This window comes from Pholcus phalangioides, unplaced genomic scaffold (genome assembly GCF_987345545.1).
Source record: "Pholcus phalangioides strain wild (caught in Gottingen) unplaced genomic scaffold, Ppha-v1.0 ptg000040l_1, whole genome shotgun sequence".
Taxonomy (NCBI): domain Eukaryota; kingdom Metazoa; phylum Arthropoda; class Arachnida; order Araneae; family Pholcidae; genus Pholcus; species Pholcus phalangioides.
The window spans coordinates 6,320,096-6,343,628 of record NW_028301626.1 but is presented as its reverse complement, the minus strand read 5'-3'; the positions used below and the strand labels follow the sequence as shown (position 1 = coordinate 6,343,628).

Genomic DNA, 23,533 nt, shown 5'->3' with positions numbered 1-23,533 from the left:
CCACCCGGTGGCGTTTGGTTTATATAAATTTCACTTATTGTGCTATGTAGTGTCTGTGAGATATTGAAAATTCAATTGTTATTATAGAACAGTGTAACAAGCCTCCGTGGCGCAAACGGCTAGCGCGTTCGGCTGTTAACCGAAAGGTTGGTGGTTCGAGCCCACCCGGTGGCGTGTGCTTTATTTAATTTTCGCTTATTGTGCTATGTAGTGTCTGTGAGATATTGCAAATTCAATTATTATTATATATCAGTGTGACAAGCCTCCGTGGCGCAAATGGCTAGCGCGTTCGGCTGTTAACCGAAAGGTTGGTGGTTCGAGCCCACCCAGTGGCGTGTGCTTTATATAAATTTCGCTTATTGTGCTATGTAGTGTCTGTGAGATATTGAAAATTCAATTGTTATTATAGAACAACGTTAGAAGTCTCCGTGGCGCAAACGGCTAACGTGTTCGGCAGTTAACCGAAAGGTTGGTGGTTCGAGCCCACCCGGTGGCGTTTGGTTTATATAAATTTCACTTATTGTGCTATGTAGTGTCTGTGAGATATTGAAAATTCAATTGTTATTATAGAACAGCGTAACAAGCCTCCGTGGCGCAAACGGCTAGCGCGTTCGGCTGTTAACCGAAAGGTTGGTGGTTCGAGCCCACCCGGTGGCGTGTGCTTTATTTAATTTTCGCTTATTGTGCTATGTAGTGTTTGTGAGATATTGCAAATTCAATTGTTATTATATATCAGTGTGACAAGCCTCCGTGGCGCAAATGGCTAGCGCGTTCGGCTGTTAACCGAAAGGTTGGTGGTTCGAGCCCACCCGGTGGCGTGTGCTTTATATAAATTTCACTTATTGTGCTATGTAGTGTCTGTGAGATATTGAAAATTCAATTGTTATTATAGAACAGCGTAACAAGCCTCCGTGGCGCAAACGGCTAGCGCGTTCGGCTGTTAACCGAAAGGTTGGTGGTTCGAGCCCACCCGGTGGCGTGTGCTTTATTTAATTTTCGCTTATTGTGCTATGTAGTGTCTGTGAGATATTGCAAATTCAATTATTATTATATATCAGTGTGACAAGCCTCCGTGGCGCAAATGGCTAGCGCGTTCGGCTGTTAACCGAAAGGTTGGTGGTTCGAGCCCACCCGGTGGCGTGTGCTTTATATAAATTTCACTTATTGTGCTATGTAGTGTCTGTGAGATATTGAAAATTCAATTGTTATTATAGAACAGCGTTACAAGTCTCCGTGGCGCAAACGGCTAACGTGTTCGGCAGTTAACCGAAAGGTTGGTGGTTCGAGCCCACCCGGTGGCGTTTGGTTTATATAAATTTCACTTATTGTGCTATGTAGTGTCTGTGAGATATTGAAAATTCAATTGTTATTATAGAACAGCGTAACAAGCCTCCGTGGCGCAAACGGCTAGCGCGTTCGGCTGTTAACCGAAAGGTTGGTGGTTCGAGCCCACCCGGTGGCGTGTGCTTTATATAAATTTCGCTTATTGTGCTATGTAGTGTCTGTGAGATATTGCAAATTCAATTGTTATTATATATCAGTGTGACAAGCCTCCATAGCGCAAATGGCTAGCGCGTTCGGCTGTTAACCGAAAGATTGGTGGTTCGAGCCCACCCGGTGGCGTGTGTTTTATATAAATTTCGCTTATTGTACTATGTAGTGTCTGTGAGATATTGCAATTTCAATTGTTATTATATATCAGCATGACAATCCTCCGTGGCGCAAACGGCTAGCGCGTTCGGCTGTTAACCGAAAGGTTGGTGGTTCGAGCCCACCCGGTGGCGTGTGCTTTATATAAATTTCGCTTTTTGTGCTATGTAGTGTCTGTGAGATATTGCAAATTCAATTGTTATTATATAACAGTGTCACAAGTCTCCGTGGCGCAAACGGCTAGCGCGTTCGGCTGTTAACCGAAAGGTTGATGGTTCGAGCCCACCCGGTGGCGTGTGTTTTATATAAATTTCGCTTATTGTGCTATGTAGTGTCTGTGAGATATTTAAAATTCAATTGTTATTATAGAACGGCGTAACAAGCCTCCGTGGCGCAAACGGCTAGCGCGTTCGGCTGTTAACCGAAAGGTTGGTGGTTCGAGCCCACCCGGTGGCGTGTGCTTTATTTAATTTTCGCTTATTGTGCTATGTAGTGTCTGTGAGATATTGCAAATTCAATTATTATTATATATCAGTGTGACAAGCCTCCGTGGCGCAAATGGCTAGCGCGTTCGGCTGTTAACCGAAAGGTTGGTGGTTCGAGCCCACCCAGTGGCGTGTGCTTTATATAAATTTCGCTTAGTGTCCTATGTAGTGTTTGTGAGATATTGCAAATTCAATTGTTATTATATATCAGTGTGACAAGCCTCCGCGGCGCAAATGGCTAGCGCGTTCGGCTGTTAACCGAAAGGTTGGTGGTTCGAGCCCACCCGGTGGCGTGTGCTTTATATAAATTTCGCTCAGTGTGCTATGTAGTGTCTGTGAGATATTGCAAATTCAATTGTTATTATATATCAGTGTGACAAGCCTCCGTGGTGCAAACGGCTAACGTGTTCGGCTGTTAGCCGAAAGGTTGGTGGTTCGAGCCCACCCGTTGGCGTGTGCTTTATATAAATTTCGCTTATTGTACTATGTAGTGTCTGTGAGATTTTGCAAATTCAATTGTTATTATATATCAGTGTGACAAGCCTCCATAGCGCAAATGGCTAGCGCGTTCGGCTGTAAACCGAAAGGTTGGTGGTTCGAGCCCAACCGGTGGCGTGTGCTTTATATAAATTTCGCTTAGTGTGCTATGAAGTGTGTGTGAGATACTGCAAATTCAATTGTTATTATATACCAGTGTGACAAGCCTCCGTGCTGCAAACGGCTAACGTGTTCGGCTGTTAACCGAAAGGTTGGTGGTTCGAGCCCACCCGGTGGCGTGTGCTTTATATAAATTTCGCTTATTGTGCTATGTAGTGTCTGTGAGATATTGCAAATTCAATTATTATTATATATCAGTGTGACAAGCCTCCGTGGCGCAAATGGCTAGCGCGTTCGGCTGTCAACCGAAAGGTTGGTGGTTCGAGCCCACCCGGTGGCGTGTGCTTTTTATATATTTCGCTTAGTGTGCTATGTAGTGTTTGTGAGATATTGCAAATTCAATTGTTATTATATATCAGTGTGACAAGCCTCCGTGGCGTAAATGGCTAGCGCGTTCGGCTGTTAATCGAAAGGTTGGTGGTTCGAGCCCACCCGGTGGCGTGTGCTTTATATAAATTTCGCTTATTGTGCTATGTAGTGTCTGTGAGATATTGCAAATTCAATTATTATTATATATCAGTGTGACAAGCCTCCATAGCGCAAACGGCTAGCGCGTTCGGCTGTCAACCGAAAGGTTGGTGGTTCGAGCCCACCCGGTGGCGTGTGCTTTATATAAATTTCGCTTTTTGTGCTATGTAGTGTCTGTGGGATATTGCAAATTCAATTGTTATTATAGAACAGCGTGACAAGCCTCCGTGGCGCAAACGGCTAACGTGTTCGGCTGTTTACCGAAAGGTTGGTGGTTCGAGCCCTCCCGGTGGCGTGTGCTTTATATAAATTTCGCTTATTGTGCTATGTAGTGTCTGTGAGATATTGAAAATTCAATTGTTATTATAGAACAGCGTGACAAGCCTCCGTGTCCCCAACGGCTAGCGCGTTCGGCTGTTGACCGAAAGGTTGGTGGTTCGAGCCCGCCCGGTGGCGTGTGCTTTATATAAATTTCGCTTATTGTGCTATGTAGTGTCTGTGAGATATTGCAAATTCAATTGTTATTATATAACAGTGTCACAAGTCTCCGTGGCGCAAACGGCTAGCGCGTTCGGCTGTTAACCGAAAGGTTGATGGTTCGAGCCCACCCGGTGGCGTGTGTTTTATATAAATTTCGCTTATTGTGCTATGTAGTGTCTGTGAGATATTGAAAATTCAATTGTTATTATAGAACGGCGTAACAAGCCTCCGTGGCGCAAACGGCTAGCGCGTTCGGCTGTTAACCGAAAGGTTGGTGGTTCGAGCCCACCCGGTGGCGTGTGCTTTATTTAATTTTCGCTTATTGTGCTATGTAGTGTCTGTGAGATATTGCAAATTCAATTATTATTATATATCAGTGTGACAAGCCTCCGTGGCGCAAATGGCTAGCGCGTTCGGCTGTTAACCGAAAGGTTGGTGGTTCGAGCCCACCCAGTGGCGTGTGCTTTATATAAATTCCGCTTAGTGTCCTATGTAGTGTTTGTGAGATATTGCAAATTCAATTGTTATTATATATCAGTGTGACAAGCCTCCGTGGTGCAAATGGCTAGCGCGTTCGGCTGTTAACCGAAAGGTTGGTGGTTCGAGCCCACCCGGTGGCGTGTGCTTTATATAAATTTCGCTTATTGTGCTATGTAGTGTCTGTGAGATATTGCAAATTCAATTGTTATTATATATCAGTGTGACAAGCCTCCATAGCGCAAATGGCTAGCGCGTTCGGCTGTTAACCGAAAGGTTGGTGGTTCGAGCCCACCCGGTGGCGTGTGCTTTATATAAATTTCGCTTAGTGTGCTATGTAGTGTCTGTGAGATATTGCAAATTCAATTGTTATTATAGAACAGCGTTACAAGTCTCCGTGGCGCAAACGGCTAACGTGTTCGGCAGTTAACCGAAAGGTTGGTGGTTCGAGCCCACCCGGTGGCGTGTGGTTTATATAAATTTCACTTATTGTGCTATGTAGTGTCTGTGAGATATTGAAAATTCAATTGTTATTATAGAACAGCGTAACAAGCCTCCGTGGCGCAAACGGCTAGCGCGTTCGGCTGTTAACCGAAAGGTTGGTGGTTCGAGCCCACCCGGTGGCGTGTGCTTTATTTAATTTTCGCTTATTGTGCTATGTAGTGTCTGTGAGATATTGCAAATTCAATTATTATTATATATCAGTGTGACAAGCCTCCGTGGCGCAAATGGCTAGCGCGTTCGGCTGTTAACCGAAAGGTTGGTGGTTCGAGCCCACCCGGTGGCGTGTGCTTTATATAAATTTCGCTTATTGTGCTATGTAGTGTTTGTGAGATATTGCAAATTTAATTGTTATTATATATCAGTGTGACAAGCCTCCGTGGTGCAAATGGCTAGCGCGTTCGGCTGTTAACCGAAAGGTTGGTGGTTCGAGCCCACCCGGTGGCGTGTGGTTTATATAAATTTCACTTATTGTGCTATGTAGTGTCTGTGAGATATTGAAAATTCAATTGTTATTATAGAACAGCGTAACAAGCCTCCGTGGCGCAAACGGCTAGCGCGTTCGGCTGTTAACCGAAAGGTTGGTGGTTCGAGCCCACCCGGTGGCGTGTGCTTTATTTAATTTTCGCTTATTGTGCTATGTAGTGTCTGTGAGATATTGCAAATTCAATTATTATTATATATCAGTGTGACAAGCCTCCGTGGCGCAAATGGCTAGCGCGTTCGGCTGTTAACCGAAAGGTTGGTGGTTCGAGCCCACCCGGTGGCGTGTGCTTTATATAAATTTCGCTTGTTGTGCTATGTAGTGTCTGTGAGATATTGCAAATTCAATTGTTATTATATATCAGTGTGACAAGCCTCCATAGCGCAAATGGCTAGCGCGTTCGGCTGTTAACCGAAAGGTTGGTGGTTCGAGCCCACCCGGTGGCGTGTGCTTTATATAAATTTCGCGTAGTGTGCTATGTAGTGTCTGTGAGATATTGCAAATACAATTGTTATTATATATCAGTGTGACAAGTCTCCGTGGTGCAAACGGCTAACGTGTTCGGCTGTTAACCGAAAGGTTGGTGGTTCGAGCCCACCCGGTGGCGTGTGCATTATATAAATTTCGCTTATTGTACTATGTAGTGTCTGTGAGATATTGTAAATTCAATTATTATTACATATCAGTGTGACAAGCCTTCGTGGCGTAAATGGCTAGTGCGTTCGGCTGTTAACCGAAAGGTTGGTGGTTCGAGCCCACCCGGTGGCGTGTGGTTTATATAAATTTCACTTATTGTGCTATGTAGTGTCTGTGAGATATTGCAAATTCAATTATTATTATATATCAGTGTGACAAGCCTCCGTGGCGCAAATGGCTAGCGCGTTCGGCTGTTAACCGAAAGGTTGGTGGTTCGAGCCCACCCAGTGGCGTGTGCTTTATATATATTTCGCTTAGTGTGCTATGTAGTGTCTGTGAGATTTTGCAAATTCAATTGTTATTATATATCAGTGTAACAAGCCTCCATAGCGCAAATGGCTAGCGCGTTCGGCTGTTAACCGAAAGGTTGGTGGTTCGAGCCCACCCAGTGGCGTGTGCTTTATATAAATTTCGCTTAGTGTCCTATGTAGTGTTTGTGAGATATTGCAAATTCAATTGTTATTATATATCAGTGTGACAAGCCTCCGCGGCGCAAATGGCTAGCGCGTTCGGCTGTTAACCGAAAGGTTGGTGGTTCGAGCCCACCCAGTGGCGTGTGCTTTATATAAATTTCGCTTAGTGTCCTATGTAGTGTTTGTGAGATATTGCAAATTCAATTGTTATTATATATCAGTGTGACAAGCCTCCGCGGCGCAAATGGCTAGCGCGTTCGGCTGTTAACCGAAAGGTTGGTGGTTCGAGCCCACCCGGTGGCGTGTGCTTTATATAAATTTCGCTCAGTGTGCTATGTAGTGTCTGTGAGATATTGAAAATTCAATTGTTATTATAGAACAGCGTTACAAGTCTCCGTGGCGCAAACGGCTAACGTGTTCGGCAGTTAACCGAAAGGTTGGTGGTTCGAGTCCACCCAGTGGCGTGTGCTTTATATAAATTTCGCTTAGTGTCCTATGTAGTGGTTGTGAGATATTGCAAATTCAATTGTTATTATATATCAGTGTGACAAGCCTCCGCGGCGCAAATGGCTAGCGCGTTCGGCTGTTAACCGAAAGGTTGGTGGTTCGAGCCCACCCGGTGGCGTGTGCTTTATATAAATTTCGCTCAGTGTGCTATGTAGTGTCTGTGAGATATTGCAAATTCAATTGTTATTATATATCAGTGTGACAAGCCTCCGTGGTGCAAACGGCTAACGTGTTCGGCTGTTAACCGGAAGGTTGGTGGTTCGAGCCCACCCGGTGGCGTGTGCTTTATATAAATTTCGCTTAGTGTCCTATGTAGTGGTTGTGAGATATTGCAAATTCAATTGTTATTATATATCAGTGTGACAAGCCTCCGTGGTGCAAACGGCTAACGTGTTCGGCTGTTAACCGAAAGGTTGGTGGTTCGAGCCCACCCAGTGGCGTGTGCTTTATATAAATTTCGCTTAGTGTCCTATGTAGTGTTTGTGAGATATTGCAAATTCAATTGTTATTATATATCAGTGTGACAAGCCTCCGCGGCGCAAATGGCTAGCGCGTTCGGCTGTTAACCGAAAGGTTGGTGGTTCGAGCCCACCCGGTGGCGTGTGCTTTATATAAATTTCGCTCAGTGTGCTATGTAGTGTCTGTGAGATATTGCAAATTCAATTGTTATTATATATCAGTGTGACAAGCCTCCGTGGTGCAAACGGCTAACGTGTTCGGCTGTTAGCCGAAAGGTTGGTGGTTCGAGCCCACCCGTTGGCGTGTGCTTTATATAAATTTCGCTTATTGTGCTATGTAGTGTCTGTGAGATATTGCAAATTCAATTGTTATTATATATCAGTGTGACAAGCCTCCATAGCGCAAATGGCTAGCGCGTTCGGCTGTTAACCGAAAGGTTGGTGGTTCGAGCCCACCCGGTGGCGTGTGCTTTATATAAATTTCGCTTAGTGTGCTATGTAGTGTCTGTGAGATATTGCAAATTCAATTGTTATTATAGAACAGCGTTACAAGTCTCCGTGGCGCAAACGGCTAACGTGTTCGGCAGTTAACCGAAAGGTTGGTGGTTCGAGCCCACCCGGTGGCGTGTGGTTTATATAAATTTCACTTATTGTGCTATGTAGTGTCTGTGAGATATTGAAAATTCAATTGTTATTATAGAACAGCGTAACAAGCCTCCGTGGCGCAAACGGCTAGCGCGTTCGGCTGTTAACCGAAAGGTTGGTGGTTCGAGCCCACCCGGTGGCGTGTGCTTTATTTAATTTTCGCTTATTGTGCTATGTAGTGTCTGTGAGATATTGCAAATTCAATTATTATTATATATCAGTGTGACAAGCCTCCGTGGCGCAAATGGCTAGCGCGTTCGGCTGTTAACCGAAAGGTTGGTGGTTCGAGCCCACCCGGTGGCGTGTGCTTTATATAAATTTCGCTTATTGTGCTATGTAGTGTTTGTGAGATATTGCAAATTTAATTGTTATTATATATCAGTGTGACAAGCCTCCGTGGTGCAAATGGCTAGCGCGTTCGGCTGTTAACCGAAAGGTTGGTGGTTCGAGCCCACCCGGTGGCGTGTGGTTTATATAAATTTCACTTATTGTGCTATGTAGTGTCTGTGAGATATTGAAAATTCAATTGTTATTATAGAACAGCGTAACAAGCCTCCGTGGCGCAAACGGCTAGCGCGTTCGGCTGTTAACCGAAAGGTTGGTGGTTCGAGCCCACCCGGTGGCGTGTGCTTTATTTAATTTTCGCTTATTGTGCTATGTAGTGTCTGTGAGATATTGCAAATTCAATTATTATTATATATCAGTGTGACAAGCCTCCGTGGCGCAAATGGCTAGCGCGTTCGGCTGTTAACCGAAAGGTTGGTGGTTCGAGCCCACCCGGTGGCGTGTGCTTTATATAAATTTCGCTTGTTGTGCTATGTAGTGTCTGTGAGATATTGCAAATTCAATTGTTATTATATATCAGTGTGACAAGCCTCCATAGCGCAAATGGCTAGCGCGTTCGGCTGTTAACCGAAAGGTTGGTGGTTCGAGCCCACCCGGTGGCGTGTGCTTTATATAAATTTCGCGTAGTGTGCTATGTAGTGTCTGTGAGATATTGCAAATACAATTGTTATTATATATCAGTGTGACAAGTCTCCGTGGTGCAAACGGCTAACGTGTTCGGCTGTTAACCGAAAGGTTGGTGGTTCGAGCCCACCCGGTGGCGTGTGCATTATATAAATTTCGCTTATTGTACTATGTAGTGTCTGTGAGATATTGTAAATTCAATTATTATTACATATCAGTGTGACAAGCCTTCGTGGCGTAAATGGCTAGTGCGTTCGGCTGTTAACCGAAAGGTTGGTGGTTCGAGCCCACCCGGTGGCGTGTGGTTTATATAAATTTCACTTATTGTGCTATGTAGTGTCTGTGAGATATTGCAAATTCAATTATTATTATATATCAGTGTGACAAGCCTCCGTGGCGCAAATGGCTAGCGCGTTCGGCTGTTAACCGAAAGGTTGGTGGTTCGAGCCCACCCAGTGGCGTGTGCTTTATATATATTTCGCTTAGTGTGCTATGTAGTGTCTGTGAGATTTTGCAAATTCAATTGTTATTATATATCAGTGTAACAAGCCTCCATAGCGCAAATGGCTAGCGCGTTCGGCTGTTAACCGAAAGGTTGGTGGTTCGAGCCCACCCAGTGGCGTGTGCTTTATATAAATTTCGCTTAGTGTCCTATGTAGTGTTTGTGAGATATTGCAAATTCAATTGTTATTATATATCAGTGTGACAAGCCTCCGCGGCGCAAATGGCTAGCGCGTTCGGCTGTTAACCGAAAGGTTGGTGGTTCGAGCCCACCCAGTGGCGTGTGCTTTATATAAATTTCGCTTAGTGTCCTATGTAGTGTTTGTGAGATATTGCAAATTCAATTGTTATTATATATCAGTGTGACAAGCCTCCGCGGCGCAAATGGCTAGCGCGTTCGGCTGTTAACCGAAAGGTTGGTGGTTCGAGCCCACCCGGTGGCGTGTGCTTTATATAAATTTCGCTCAGTGTGCTATGTAGTGTCTGTGAGATATTGAAAATTCAATTGTTATTATAGAACAGCGTTACAAGTCTCCGTGGCGCAAACGGCTAACGTGTTCGGCAGTTAACCGAAAGGTTGGTGGTTCGAGTCCACCCAGTGGCGTGTGCTTTATATAAATTTCGCTTAGTGTCCTATGTAGTGGTTGTGAGATATTGCAAATTCAATTGTTATTATATATCAGTGTGACAAGCCTCCGCGGCGCAAATGGCTAGCGCGTTCGGCTGTTAACCGAAAGGTTGGTGGTTCGAGCCCACCCGGTGGCGTGTGCTTTATATAAATTTCGCTCAGTGTGCTATGTAGTGTCTGTGAGATATTGCAAATTCAATTGTTATTATATATCAGTGTGACAAGCCTCCGTGGTGCAAACGGCTAACGTGTTCGGCTGTTAACCGGAAGGTTGGTGGTTCGAGCCCACCCGGTGGCGTGTGCTTTATATAAATTTCGCTTAGTGTCCTATGTAGTGGTTGTGAGATATTGCAAATTCAATTGTTATTATATATCAGTGTGACAAGCCTCCGTGGTGCAAACGGCTAACGTGTTCGGCTGTTAACCGAAAGGTTGGTGGTTCGAGCCCACCCAGTGGCGTGTGCTTTATATAAATTTCGCTTAGTGTCCTATGTAGTGTTTGTGAGATATTGCAAATTCAATTGTTATTATATATCAGTGTGACAAGCCTCCGCGGCGCAAATGGCTAGCGCGTTCGGCTGTTAACCGAAAGGTTGGTGGTTCGAGCCCACCCGGTGGCGTGTGCTTTATATAAATTTCGCTCAGTGTGCTATGTAGTGTCTGTGAGATATTGCAAATTCAATTGTTATTATATATCAGTGTGACAAGCCTCCGTGGTGCAAACGGCTAACGTGTTCGGCTGTTAGCCGAAAGGTTGGTGGTTCGAGCCCACCCGTTGGCGTGTGCTTTATATAAATTTCGCTTATTGTACTATGTAGTGTCTGTGAGATTTTGCAAATTCAATTGTTATTATATATCAGTGTGACAAGCCTCCATAGCGCAAATGGCTAGCGCGTTCGGCTGTAAACCGAAAGGTTGGTGGTTCGAGCCCAACCGGTGGCGTGTGCTTTATATAAATTTCGCTTAGTGTGCTATGAAGTGTGTGTGAGATACTGCAAATTCAATTGTTATTATATACCAGTGTGACAAGCCTCCGTGCTGCAAACGGCTAACGTGTTCGGCTGTTAACCGAAAGGTTGGTGGTTCGAGCCCACCCGGTGGCGTGTGCTTTATATAAATTTCGCTTATTGTACTATGTAGTGTCTGTGAGATATTGCAAATTCAATTATTATTATATATCAGTGTGACAAGCCTCCGTGGCGCAAATGGCTAGCGCGTTCGGCTGTTAACCGAAAGGTTGGTGGTTCGAGCCCACCCGGTGGCGTGTGCTTTATATAAATTTCGCTTATTGTGCTATGTAGTGTCTGTGAGATATTGCAAATTCAATTATTATTATATATCAGTGTGACAAGCCTCCGTGGCGCAAATGGCTAGCGCGTTCGGCTGTCAACCGAAAGGTTGGTGGTTCGAGCCCACCCGGTGGCGTGTGCTTTATATATATTTCGCTTAGTGTGCTATGTAGTGTTTGTGAGATATTGCAAATTCAATTGTTATTATATATCAGTGTGACAAGCCTCCGTGGCGTAAATGGCTAGCGCGTTCGGCTGTTAATCGAAAGGTTGGTGGTTCGAGCCCACCCGGTGGCGTGTGCTTTATATAAATTTCGCTTATTGTGCTATGTAGTGTCTGTGAGATATTGCAAATTCAATTATTATTATATATCAGTGTGACAAGCCTCCATAGCGCAAACGGCTAGCGCGTTCGGCTGTCAACCGAAAGGTTGGTGGTTCGAGCCCACCCGGTGGCGTGTGCTTTATATAAATTTCGCTTTTTGTGCTATGTAGTGTCTGTGGGATATTGCAAATTCAATTGTTATTATAGAACAGCGTGACAAGCCTCCGTGGCGCAAACGGCTAACGTGTTCGGCTGTTTACCGAAAGGTTGGTGGTTCGAGCCCTCCCGGTGGCGTGTGCTTTATATAAATTTCGCTTATTGTGCTATGTAGTGTCTGTGAGATATTGAAAATTCAATTGTTATTATAGAACAGCGTGACAAGCCTCCGTGTCCCCAACGGCTAGCGCGTTCGGCTGTTGACCGAAAGGTTGGTGGTTCGAGCCCGCCCGGTGGCGTGTGCTTTATATAAATTTCGCTTATTGTGCTATGTAGTGTCTGTGAGATATTGCAAATTCAATTGTTATTATATAACAGTGTCACAAGTCTCCGTGGCGCAAACGGCTAGCGCGTTCGGCTGTTAACCGAAAGGTTGATGGTTCGAGCCCACCCGGTGGCGTGTGTTTTATATAAATTTCGCTTATTGTGCTATGTAGTGTCTGTGAGATATTGAAAATTCAATTGTTATTATAGAACGGCGTAACAAGCCTCCGTGGCGCAAACGGCTAGCGCGTTCGGCTGTTAACCGAAAGGTTGGTGGTTCGAGCCCACCCGGTGGCGTGTGCTTTATTTAATTTTCGCTTATTGTGCTATGTAGTGTCTGTGAGATATTGCAAATTCAATTATTATTATATATCAGTGTGACAAGCCTCCGTGGCGCAAATGGCTAGCGCGTTCGGCTGTTAACCGAAAGGTTGGTGGTTCGAGCCCACCCAGTGGCGTGTGCTTTATATAAATTCCGCTTAGTGTCCTATGTAGTGTTTGTGAGATATTGCAAATTCAATTGTTATTATATATCAGTGTGACAAGCCTCCGTGGTGCAAATGGCTAGCGCGTTCGGCTGTTAACCGAAAGGTTGGTGGTTCGAGCCCACCCGGTGGCGTGTGCTTTATATAAATTTCGCTTATTGTGCTATGTAGTGTCTGTGAGATATTGCAAATTCAATTGTTATTATATATCAGTGTGACAAGCCTCCATAGCGCAAATGGCTAGCGCGTTCGGCTGTTAACCGAAAGGTTGGTGGTTCGAGCCCACCCGGTGGCGTGTGCTTTATATAAATTTCGCTTAGTGTGCTATGTAGTGTCTGTGAGATATTGCAAATTCAATTGTTATTATAGAACAGCGTTACAAGTCTCCGTGGCGCAAACGGCTAACGTGTTCGGCAGTTAACCGAAAGGTTGGTGGTTCGAGCCCACCCGGTGGCGTGTGGTTTATATAAATTTCACTTATTGTGCTATGTAGTGTCTGTGAGATATTGAAAATTCAATTGTTATTATAGAACAGCGTAACAAGCCTCCGTGGCGCAAACGGCTAGCGCGTTCGGCTGTTAACCGAAAGGTTGGTGGTTCGAGCCCACCCGGTGGCGTGTGCTTTATTTAATTTTCGCTTATTGTGCTATGTAGTGTCTGTGAGATATTGCAAATTCAATTATTATTATATATCAGTGTGACAAGCCTCCGTGGCGCAAATGGCTAGCGCGTTCGGCTGTTAACCGAAAGGTTGGTGGTTCGAGCCCACCCGGTGGCGTGTGCTTTATATAAATTTCGCTTATTGTGCTATGTAGTGTTTGTGAGATATTGCAAATTTAATTGTTATTATATATCAGTGTGACAAGCCTCCGTGGTGCAAATGGCTAGCGCGTTCGGCTGTTAACCGAAAGGTTGGTGGTTCGAGCCCACCCGGTGGCGTGTGCTTTATATAAATTTCACTTATTGTGCTATGTAGTGTCTGTGAGATATTGAAAATTCAATTGTTATTATAGAACAGCGTAACAAGCCTCCGTGGCGCAAACGGCTAGCGCGTTCGGCTGTTAACCGAAAGGTTGGTGGTTCGAGCCCACCCGGTGGCGTGTGCTTTATTTAATTTTCGCTTATTGTGCTATGTAGTGTCTGTGAGATATTGCAAATTCAATTATTATTATATATCAGTGTGACAAGCCTCCGTGGCGCAAATGGCTAGCGCGTTCGGCTGTTAACCGAAAGGTTGGTGGTTCGAGCCCACCCGGTGGCGTGTGCTTTATATAAATTTCGCTTGTTGTGCTATGTAGTGTCTGTGAGATATTGCAAATTCAATTGTTATTATATATCAGTGTGACAAGCCTCCATAGCGCAAATGGCTAGCGGCTTCGGCTGTTAACCGAAAGGTTGGTGGTTCGAGCCCACCCGGTGGCGTGTGCTTTATATAAATTTCGCTTAGTGTGCTATGTAGTGTCTGTGAGATATTGCAAATACAATTGTTATTATATATCAGTGTGACAAGTCTCCGTGGTGCAAACGGCTAACGTGTTCGGCTGTTAACCGAAAGGTTGGTGGTTCGAGCCCACCCGGTGGCGTGTGCATTATATAAATTTCGCTTATTGTACTATGTAGTGTCTGTGAGATATTGTAAATTCAATTATTATTATATATCAGTGTGACAAGCCTTCGTGGCGTAAATGGCTAGTGCGTTCGGCTGTTAACCGAAAGGTTGGTGGTTCGAGCCCACCCGGTGGCGTGTGGTTTATATAAATTTCACTTATTGTGCTATGTAGTGTCTGTGAGATATTGAAAATTCAATTGTTATTATAGAACAGCGTAACAAGCCTCCGTGGCGCAAACGGCTAGCGCGTTCGGCTGTTAACCGAAAGGTTGGTGGTTCGAGCCCACCCGGTGGCGTGTGCTTTATTTAATTTTCGCTTATTGTGCTATGTAGTGTCTGTGAGATATTGCAAATTCAATTATTATTATATATCAGTGTGACAAGCCTCCGTGGCGCAAATGGCTAGCGCGTTCGGCTGTTAACCGAAAGGTTGGTGGTTCGAGCCCACCCAGTGGCGTGTGCTTTATATATATTTCGCTTAGTGTGCTATGTAGTGTCTGTGAGATTTTGCAAATTCAATTGTTATTATATATCAGTGTAACAAGCCTCCATAGCGCAAATGGCTAGCGCGTTCGGCTGTTAACCGAAAGGTTGGTGGTTCGAGCCCAACCGGTGGCGTGTGCTTTATATAAATTTCGCTTAGTGTCCTATGTAGTGTTTGTGAGATATTGCAAATTCAATTGTTATTATATATCAGTGTGACAAGCCTCCGCGGCGCAAATGGCTAGCGCGTTCGGCTGTTAACCGAAAGGTTGGTGGTTCGAGCCCACCCAGTGGCGTGTGCTTTATATAAATTTCGCTTAGTGTCCTATGTAGTGTTTGTGAGATATTGCAAATTCAATTGTTATTATATATCAGTGTGACAAGCCTCCGCGGCGCAAATGGCTAGCGCGTTCGGCTGTTAACCGAAAGGTTGGTGGTTCGAGCCCACCCGGTGGCGTGTGCTTTATATAAATTTCGCTCAGTGTGCTATGTAGTGTCTGTGAGATATTGAAAATTCAATTGTTATTATAGAACAGCGTTACAAGTCTCCGTGGCGCAAACGGCTAACGTGTTCGGCAGTTAACCGAAAGGTTGGTGGTTCGAGTCCACCCAGTGGCGTGTGCTTTATATAAATTTCGCTTAGTGTCCTATGTAGTGGTTGTGAGATATTGCAAATTCAATTGTTATTATATATCAGTGTGACAAGCCTCCGCGGCGCAAATGGCTAGCGCGTTCGGCTGTTAACCGAAAGGTTGGTGGTTCGAGCCCACCCGGTGGCGTGTGCTTTATATAAATTTCGCTCAGTGTGCTATGTAGTGTCTGTGAGATATTGCAAATTCAATTGTTATTATATATCAGTGTGACAAGCCTCCGTGGTGCAAACGGCTAACGTGTTCGGCTGTTAACCGGAAGGTTGGTGGTTCGAGCCCACCCGGTGGCGTGTGCTTTATATAAATTTCGCTTAGTGTCCTATGTAGTGGTTGTGAGATATTGCAAATTCAATTGTTATTATATATCAGTGTGACAAGCCTCCGTGGTGCAAACGGCTAACGTGTTCGGCTGTTAACCGAAAGGTTGGTGGTTCGAGCCCACCCAGTGGCGTGTGCTTTATATAAATTTCGCTTAGTGTCCTATGTAGTGTTTGTGAGATATTGCAAATTCAATTGTTATTATATATCAGTTTGACAAGCCTCCGCGGCGCAAATGGCTAGCGCGTTCGGCTGTTAACCGAAAGGTTGGTGGTTCGAGCCCACCCGGTGGCGTGTGCTTTATATAAATTTCGCTCAGTGTGCTATGTAGTGTCTGTGAGATATTGCAAATTCAATTGTTATTATATATCAGTGTGACAAGCCTCCGTGGTGCAAACGGCTAACGTGTTCGGCTGTTAACCGAAAGGTTGGTGGTTCGAGCCCAACCGGTGGCGTGTGCTTTATATAAATTTCGCTCAGTGTGCTATGTAGTGTCTGTGAGATATTGCAAATTCAATTGTTATTATATATCAGTGTGACAAGCCTCCATAGCGCAAATGGCTAGCGCGTTCGGCTGTTAACCGAAAGGTTGGTGGTTCGAGCCCAACCGGTGGCGTGTGCTTTATATAAATTTCGCTTAGTGTCCTATGTAGTGTTTGTGAGATATTGCAAATTCAATTGTTATTATATATCAGTGTGACAAGCCTCCGCGGCGCAAATGGCTAGCGCGTTCGGCTGTTAACCGAAAGGTTGGTGGTTCGAGCCCACCCAGTGGCGTGTGCTTTATATAAATTTCGCTTAGTGTCCTATGTAGTGTCTGTGAGATATTGAAAATTCAATTGTTATTATAGAACAGCGTTACAAGTCTCCGTGGCGCAAACGGCTCACGTGTTCGGCAGTTAACCGAAAGGTTGGTGGTTCGAGCCCACCCGGTGGCGTGTGGTTTATATAAATTTCACTTATTGTGCTATGTAGTGTCTGTGAGATATTGAAAATTCAATTGTTATTATAGAACAGCGTAACAAGCCTCCGTGGCGCAAACGGCTAGCGCGTTCGGCTGTTAACCGAAAGGTTGGTGGTTCGAGCCCACCCGGTGGCGTGTGCTTTATTTAATTTTCGCTTATTGTGCTATGTAGTGTCTGTGAGATATTGCAAATTCAATTATTATTATATATCAGTGTGACAAGCCTCCGTGGCGCAAATGGCTAGCGCGTTCGGCTGTTAACCGAAAGGTTGGTGGTTCGAGCCCACCCAGTGGCGTGTGCTTTATATAAATTTCGCTTAGTGTCCTATGTAGTGTTTGTGAGATATTGCAAATTCAATTGTTATTATATATCAGTGTGACAAGCCTCCGCGGCGCAAATGGCTAGCGCGTTCGGCTGTTAACCGAAAGGTTGGTGGTTCGAGCCCACCCGGTGGCGTGTGCTTTATATAAATTTCGCTCAGTGTGCTATGTAGTGTCTGTGAGATATTGCAAATTCAATTGTTATTATATATCAGTGTGACAAGCCTCCGTGGTGCAAACGGCTAACGTGTTCGGCTGTTAACCGAAAGGTTGGTGGTTCGAGCCCACCCGGTGGCGTGTGCTTTATATAAATTTCGCTTATTGTACTATGTAGTGTCTGTGAGATTTTGCAAATTCAATTGTTATTATATATCAGTGTGACAAGCCTCCATAGCGCAAATGGCTAGCGCGTTCGGCTGTTAACCGAAAGGTTGGTGGTTCGAGCCCAACCGGTGGCGTGTGCTTTATATAAATTTCGCTTAGTGTGCTATGAAGTGTGTGTGAGATACTGCAAATTCAATTGTTATTATATATCAGTGTGACAAGCCTCCGTGGCGCAAATGGCTAGCGCGTTCGGCTGTTAACCGAAAGGTTGGTGGTTCGAGCCCACCCGGTGGCGTGTGCTTTATATAAATTTCGCTTATTGTACTATGTAGTGTCTGTGAGATATTGCAAATTCAATTATTATTATATATCAGTGTGACAAGCCTCCATAGCGCAAACGGCTAGCGCGTTCGGCTGTTAACCGAAAGGTTGGTGGTTCGAGCCCACCCAGTGGCGTGTGCTTTATATATATTTCGCTTAGTGTGCTATGTAGTGTTTGTGAGATATTGCAAATTCAATTGTTATTATATATCAGCGTGACAAGCCTCCGTGGCGCAAACGGCTAGCGCGTTCGGCTGTTAACCGAAAGGTTGGTGGTTCGAGCCCACCCAGTGGCGTGTGCTTTATATAAATTTCGCTTATTGTACTATGTAGTGTCTGTGAGATTTTGCAAATTCAATTGTTATTATATATCAGTGTGACAAGCCTCCATAGCGCAAACGGCTAGCGCGTTCGGCTGTTAACCGAAAGGTTGGTGGTTCGAGCCCACCCAGTGGCGTGTGCTTTATATAAATTTCGCTTATTGTACTATGTAGTGTCTGTGAGATTTTGCAAATTCAATTGTTATTATATATCAGTGTGACAAGCCTCCATAGCGCAAATGGCTAGCGCGTTCGGCTGTTAACCGAAAGGTTGGTGGTTCGAGCCCACCCGGTGGCGTGTGCTTTATATAAATTTCGCTTATTGTGCTATGTAGTGTCTGTGAGATATTGCAAATTCAATTATTATTATATATCAGTGTGACAAGCCTCCGTGGCGCAAATGGCTAGCGCGTTCGGCTGTTAACCGAAAGGTTGGTGGTTCGAGCCCACCCGGTGGCGTGTGCTTTATATAAATTTCGCTTATTGTACTATGTAGTGTCTGTGAGATATTGCAAATTCAATTATTATTATATATCAGTGTGACAAGCCTCCATAGCGCAAACGGCTAGCGCGTTCGGCTGTTAACCGAAAGGTTGGTGGTTCGAGCCCACCCAGTGGCGTGTGCTTTATATATATTTCGCTTAGTGTGCTATGTAGTGTTTGTGAGATATTGCAAATTCAATTGTTATTATATATCAGCGTGACAAGCCTCCGTGGCGCAAACGGCTAGCGCGTTCGGCTGTTAACCGAAAGGTTGGTGGTTCGAGCCCACCCAGTGGCGTGTGCTTTATATAAATTTCGCTTATTGTACTATGTAGTGTCTGTGAGATTTTGCAAATTCAATTGTTATTATATATCAGTGTGGCAAGCCTCCGTGGCGCAAACGGCTAGCGCGTTCGGCTGTTAACCGAAAGGTTGGTGGTTCGAGCCCACCCGGTGGCGTGTGTTTTATATAAATTTCGCTTATTGTACTATGTAGTGTCTGTGAGATATTGCAAATTCAATTGTTATTATATATCAGCATGACAATCCTCCGTGGCGCAAACGGCTACCGCGTTCGGCTGTTAACCGAAAGGTTGGTGGTTCGAGCCCACCCGGTGGCGTGTGCTTTATATAAATTTCGCTTTTTGTGCTATGTAGTGTCTGTGGGATATTGCAAATTCAATTGTTATTATAGAACAGCGTGACAAACCTCCGTGGCGCAAACGGCTAACGTGTTCGGCTGTTTACCGAAAGGTTGGTGGTTCGAGCCCTCCCGGTGGCGTGTGCTTTATATAAATTTCGCTTATTGTGCTATGTAGTGTCTGTGAGATATTGAAAATTCAATTGTTATTATAGAACAGCGTGACAAGCCTCCGTGTCCCCAACGGCTAGCGCGTTCGGCTGTTGACCGAAAGGTTGGTGGTTCGAGCCCGCCCGGTGGCGTGTGCTTTATATAAATTTCGCTTATTGTGCTATGTAGTGTCTGTGAGATATTGCAAATTCAATTGTTATTATATAACAGTGTCACAAGCCTCCGTGGCGCAAACGGCTAGCGCGTTCGGCTGTTAACCGAAAGGTTGATGGTTCGAGCCCACCCGGTGGCGTGTGTTTTATATAAATTTCGCTTATTGTGCTATGTAGTGTCTGTGAGATATTGAAAATTCAATTGTTATTATAGAACAGCGTGACAAGCCTCCGTGGCGCAGACGGCTAACGTGTTCGGCTGTTAACCGAAAGGTTGGTGGTTCGAGCCCACCCGGTGGATGTGCTTTATATAAATTTCACTTTTTGTGCTATGTAGTGTCTGTGAGATATTGAAAATTCAATTGTTATTATAGAACAGCGTGACAACTCCGTGGCGCAAACGGCTAGCGCGTTCGGCTGTTAACCGAAAGGTTGGTGGTTCGAGCCCACCCAGTGGCGTGTGCTTTATATAAATTTCGCTTATTGTACTATGTAGTGTCTGTGAGATATTGCAAATTCAATTGTTATTATATATCAGTGTGACAAGCCTCCGTGGCGCAAACGGCTAGCGCGGTCGGCTGTTAACCTCAAGGTTGGTGGTTCGAGCCCACCCGGTGGCGTGTGCTTTATATAAATTTCACTTATTGTGCTATGTAGTGTCTGTGAGATATTGAAAATTCAATTAATATACAACGGTGCTACAAGCCTACGTATCGCAAACGGTTGGCGCGTTCGGCTGTTAACCGAAAGGTTGGTGGTTCGATTCCACCCGGTGGCGTGTGCTTTATATAAATTTCGCATGTTGTACTTGTTGGTTTTTGCTCGATCAAATTCCATATTGAGTGGATATGCAAATGTAAGTACCGCGTCGGATAACGTAGTGAGATTGTATAAAAAAGATTATGTGAACTCCGATCAAATGGTGGTGATGAAGACGGAGGCCGATACGGGTATGTTAATTGATAAGGTTTTTGAGCTTAAGGATTTGAAATAAATAGATGTGTTAGTAGGAAAAAATTCGTGTCTTTATTTGAATTGAATTTTTTTTAACAAGGTTATGGGCCAGAGCACCCAAATCCTAAAAGCTTTAGTTTAATCGTAAATGTTATAGCTAGCGAAGTTTTCCTAGATATTAATGAATTATGGCTGAAAGTTGCTCAGATCGATTTGTTTTTCCGAAGTTGAACGAGTTCAATTATTCAACATGGAAAATGGACATGGAAGTTATCCTGATGGATCGCAATTGTTGGGACTTTGTGATGGGCACAGCTCAAGAATATCCTGACGATGCTCCGGAACGAGACAAAAGAGACTTTGCTTGGCGTAAGCAACGGTGTTACACCACAATTTATCAAGGTGTGGAGCGAAAATTTCTTCCTCTGATAAGCAACACTAATGATGGAAAAGAAGCTTGGCAAGTTTTGAAGGAAAATTTCGAACCGACATCCACAGCCAGACTAGCTTGTTTAATCGACGAATTTTTCGATCTGAAATTCTATTCAGAGACGATTGGCATACTTTGCAAACGAGTTGCCGAGAAACGACTTGAAGTCAACGATGCGGGATTCAAGATCCCAGAAATTTTGTGCTGTTTCCAGTTGATCCGACGTCTACCACAAGAGTACGATAATTTAGTACAAATCCTATATCGTTTAGCGGACGACGAATTCTCTTTCTTGAACATCGAGAAACAACTAATTAGTGAAGCTGGTAGAATCCTACTAAAAGAGAAAGACTCTAACGCAACAGCAATCGACTGTGCATATGCAATGAAATCAACAAAACGTAATCGGGATAAATCGAGCCGCCGTCCTCAAATCGACAGCAGTGGATGCGTGTTGGACAAACCAAACAAACAATCTAGGTCTTCAACCACCTACGATCATCTTATGGGGCCGTCGAAATTTTGCACGTACTGTAAAGTGACTAATCGCAAGGTGGATCGATGCTTCAAGAAGAAAAAAAGTGACAGTGATCATCGAAGGAATACTCATACTATGTTTTGTGATAGTGGAATCACCGATCAAGAACAATCCTTCTCATCGACAAGAAAGATGGAAGAATTCCTGATTGACACAGCAGCGACTTCACATTTTTGTAATCAACGATCATGGTTCAAGTACTTTGACCGGCGGTGGTGGTCGAGTGGTTATAGTGACGGACTCGCGATGCGAGGATCCGGGTTCGAACCCCACGGTGGTGGTCGGCTGAAGTTGGTTTTCTGTGGTTCCCAACTTCAAGGCGCAAATGCGAGCCGATCTCCCCGTTAAAAAGTCTCGCCACAGAGAGCAACAGTCCTACAACGATAAATCATTCAATCATAACACTTCACTCATAGTTAGAAAAACTAGTGGCAGATGGCAGCACTACACATAACAAGCATTACAGAGAAACAACAAAACTTCACGTCAGGTTTCACTACACGTACACGCACATTCCCGCATGTACCGATTCGTTGGGGGGTTCCGCGGGAAAGGGGTGTGGTGTAGTAGTAGGTAGGGCCTCCAAAAAATGACTCGGGCATCCATGATGTTCTTAAGTCAGCCACCTCGTTGGGCAATTTGCCTGTTGTGGCGTTGTATTTGTATTTGTGTATTTGTATTTAGAGAACTGCCATCATCGGAAGCGCTTACAGCTGACAAGGACTATACGTCCAAGATCCTTGGGGTGGGTGATATTGATTTTGTTATTAAAGATGTAAAAGGTGACGTTAACGTAACTTTCACGGATGTATTGTATGTACCAAATATGAGGAGAAACTTGCTAAGCGGAGCTAAAATAAACTTGGGCGGAAACATAATTATTTGGAAAAATAACAAAATGCTTGTATATATCAAATGGTCGAAATATTTCTTTACTGTTTTTCGTAAAGGTTTGTTATATGTGTCATATGGTTATCCAAAAATTAATGAGGGGAATGATATTGAAGCACATGGCTTAGATTCTGACTGTGTGCATAAGAGTTTTTGTCACATAAATGTTCCTGTAATTAAAAATATGAGTTTAAATAATAGCGTAAAAGGTCTAGAAAATGTGAAATTCAAAAACGCTAATTGCAGGGGTGGGAACTCTGCGCCAATTGCGCCGCACTGCGCCAAAACTACTATCTTGCGCCATCCTGCTCCAATAGCGCATTTTCGCATTTTTCTGCGCCAAATAGCGAATTTTGCTTCAGTATGCCCGGAATTTCGGAAAGGGCGCCAAAAAATTTTTGTTCCTGCTAGCCACGAAACGTTTCTTTAAGAGAAGAGCGTGTTTTATTCCACTATACTTAAACTATCGGCCCCTGATCGGGCTTTCCATCGCGAAACCCCGATATTGTCCGTGATCGTGGAACTGAAGATGGTTTGCAATGCCTTTCAGCTTTAAAGTGCAAATTCGAGTGTTTCCGTTTAAAAAAAAAGTCGTCACTGGAAGCAGCAGAAATTACTGTAGTCGATTATCATTGTGTTAAATCCCGATGTTTCGTGAAAAAATTTTTCATTCCGGGAGTAAAAAGCGCATGTCCGCCGAATTACGAATGTTAGTTTAGAAACTTAGCCGAATAACGAGCGTTAAATCGCTAATGTTGCCGAATAACGAGCGTTAAATCGCTAATGTTGCCGAATAACGAGCGTTAAATCGCCAATGTTGCCGAATAACGAGCGTTAAATCGCCAATCTCGCCAAATAGCGAGAGTCAGATCGCCAATCTCGCCAGATAATGAGTTCTGAATCGCCAAACATCGAGTTGATTCTTCCGAAATTTTCTCCCATTTTGCAACAATTTCTTTCCAAGTATAAAAAAATTAAAAACTTATAAATTTTTTTTAGCTCATTTGAAGTGCTGCTGTTCAAGGCAGCAAATAGTGTCGTCAGTAAGCAAAAATCATCCTAAATAGACAGGTGCAAAAAATTTTATGACAGCCGCTCTTTCAAACAAGGTGTTTGCCTAAAACACCAAAAACAAAAATCAAGCTGACGAAAAGATGTTTGATAATAAAAGACATGCTGCAGTTTTATTTTGAAAAGGGTTGAGGGTTAACGAAAATATTCTTGTTAATTTCACTGCTCCAATTTATAAATATCTGCTCCGAATCCCATATTTTGCTGCTCCAAAATTGCTCCGAATCCCATATTTTGCTGCTCCAAAATTGCTCCAAATCTCGAATTTGCTGCTCCAAAACTGCTCCAAATCCTG

The 23,533-nt window shown here is 44.2% G+C and overlaps 1 protein-coding gene and 31 non-coding genes across 32 annotated transcripts in view; all 32 read left to right on the top strand.

Moving 5' to 3' along the window:
• LOC149065338 (dual specificity protein phosphatase CDC14A-like) overlaps positions 1-23,533 on the top strand; it is a 192,430-nt gene that overhangs the window by 134,158 nt on the left and 34,739 nt on the right. The window lies entirely within an intron of this gene.
• On the top strand, positions 101-174 carry TRNAN-GUU (transfer RNA asparagine (anticodon GUU)). The gene has a single exon. It is a non-coding gene; the product is annotated as a tRNA-Asn (tRNA).
• Positions 584-657, top strand: TRNAN-GUU (transfer RNA asparagine (anticodon GUU)). The gene has a single exon. It is a non-coding gene; the product is annotated as a tRNA-Asn (tRNA).
• TRNAN-GUU (transfer RNA asparagine (anticodon GUU)) lies at positions 745-818 on the top strand. The gene has a single exon. It is a non-coding gene; the product is annotated as a tRNA-Asn (tRNA).
• On the top strand, positions 906-979 carry TRNAN-GUU (transfer RNA asparagine (anticodon GUU)). Its single transcript has one exon. It is a non-coding gene; the product is annotated as a tRNA-Asn (tRNA).
• TRNAN-GUU (transfer RNA asparagine (anticodon GUU)) lies at positions 1,067-1,140 on the top strand. Its single transcript has one exon. It is a non-coding gene; the product is annotated as a tRNA-Asn (tRNA).
• TRNAN-GUU (transfer RNA asparagine (anticodon GUU)) lies at positions 1,389-1,462 on the top strand. The gene has a single exon. It is a non-coding gene; the product is annotated as a tRNA-Asn (tRNA).
• On the top strand, positions 2,033-2,106 carry TRNAN-GUU (transfer RNA asparagine (anticodon GUU)). Its single transcript has one exon. It is a non-coding gene; the product is annotated as a tRNA-Asn (tRNA).
• TRNAD-GUC (transfer RNA aspartic acid (anticodon GUC)) lies at positions 2,999-3,072 on the top strand. Its single transcript has one exon. It is a non-coding gene; the product is annotated as a tRNA-Asp (tRNA).
• Positions 3,321-3,394, top strand: TRNAD-GUC (transfer RNA aspartic acid (anticodon GUC)). The gene has a single exon. It is a non-coding gene; the product is annotated as a tRNA-Asp (tRNA).
• On the top strand, positions 3,965-4,038 carry TRNAN-GUU (transfer RNA asparagine (anticodon GUU)). Its single transcript has one exon. It is a non-coding gene; the product is annotated as a tRNA-Asn (tRNA).
• Positions 4,770-4,843, top strand: TRNAN-GUU (transfer RNA asparagine (anticodon GUU)). Its single transcript has one exon. It is a non-coding gene; the product is annotated as a tRNA-Asn (tRNA).
• TRNAN-GUU (transfer RNA asparagine (anticodon GUU)) lies at positions 4,931-5,004 on the top strand. Its single transcript has one exon. It is a non-coding gene; the product is annotated as a tRNA-Asn (tRNA).
• On the top strand, positions 5,253-5,326 carry TRNAN-GUU (transfer RNA asparagine (anticodon GUU)). Its single transcript has one exon. It is a non-coding gene; the product is annotated as a tRNA-Asn (tRNA).
• On the top strand, positions 5,414-5,487 carry TRNAN-GUU (transfer RNA asparagine (anticodon GUU)). Its single transcript has one exon. It is a non-coding gene; the product is annotated as a tRNA-Asn (tRNA).
• TRNAN-GUU (transfer RNA asparagine (anticodon GUU)) lies at positions 7,990-8,063 on the top strand. The gene has a single exon. It is a non-coding gene; the product is annotated as a tRNA-Asn (tRNA).
• Positions 8,151-8,224, top strand: TRNAN-GUU (transfer RNA asparagine (anticodon GUU)). The gene has a single exon. It is a non-coding gene; the product is annotated as a tRNA-Asn (tRNA).
• On the top strand, positions 8,473-8,546 carry TRNAN-GUU (transfer RNA asparagine (anticodon GUU)). Its single transcript has one exon. It is a non-coding gene; the product is annotated as a tRNA-Asn (tRNA).
• On the top strand, positions 8,634-8,707 carry TRNAN-GUU (transfer RNA asparagine (anticodon GUU)). Its single transcript has one exon. It is a non-coding gene; the product is annotated as a tRNA-Asn (tRNA).
• TRNAN-GUU (transfer RNA asparagine (anticodon GUU)) lies at positions 11,210-11,283 on the top strand. The gene has a single exon. It is a non-coding gene; the product is annotated as a tRNA-Asn (tRNA).
• On the top strand, positions 11,371-11,444 carry TRNAD-GUC (transfer RNA aspartic acid (anticodon GUC)). The gene has a single exon. It is a non-coding gene; the product is annotated as a tRNA-Asp (tRNA).
• TRNAD-GUC (transfer RNA aspartic acid (anticodon GUC)) lies at positions 11,693-11,766 on the top strand. Its single transcript has one exon. It is a non-coding gene; the product is annotated as a tRNA-Asp (tRNA).
• Positions 12,337-12,410, top strand: TRNAN-GUU (transfer RNA asparagine (anticodon GUU)). Its single transcript has one exon. It is a non-coding gene; the product is annotated as a tRNA-Asn (tRNA).
• TRNAN-GUU (transfer RNA asparagine (anticodon GUU)) lies at positions 13,142-13,215 on the top strand. The gene has a single exon. It is a non-coding gene; the product is annotated as a tRNA-Asn (tRNA).
• TRNAN-GUU (transfer RNA asparagine (anticodon GUU)) lies at positions 13,303-13,376 on the top strand. The gene has a single exon. It is a non-coding gene; the product is annotated as a tRNA-Asn (tRNA).
• Positions 13,625-13,698, top strand: TRNAN-GUU (transfer RNA asparagine (anticodon GUU)). Its single transcript has one exon. It is a non-coding gene; the product is annotated as a tRNA-Asn (tRNA).
• On the top strand, positions 13,786-13,859 carry TRNAN-GUU (transfer RNA asparagine (anticodon GUU)). The gene has a single exon. It is a non-coding gene; the product is annotated as a tRNA-Asn (tRNA).
• TRNAN-GUU (transfer RNA asparagine (anticodon GUU)) lies at positions 14,430-14,503 on the top strand. The gene has a single exon. It is a non-coding gene; the product is annotated as a tRNA-Asn (tRNA).
• Positions 16,684-16,757, top strand: TRNAN-GUU (transfer RNA asparagine (anticodon GUU)). The gene has a single exon. It is a non-coding gene; the product is annotated as a tRNA-Asn (tRNA).
• Positions 17,489-17,562, top strand: TRNAN-GUU (transfer RNA asparagine (anticodon GUU)). Its single transcript has one exon. It is a non-coding gene; the product is annotated as a tRNA-Asn (tRNA).
• TRNAN-GUU (transfer RNA asparagine (anticodon GUU)) lies at positions 18,294-18,367 on the top strand. The gene has a single exon. It is a non-coding gene; the product is annotated as a tRNA-Asn (tRNA).
• TRNAN-GUU (transfer RNA asparagine (anticodon GUU)) lies at positions 18,777-18,850 on the top strand. The gene has a single exon. It is a non-coding gene; the product is annotated as a tRNA-Asn (tRNA).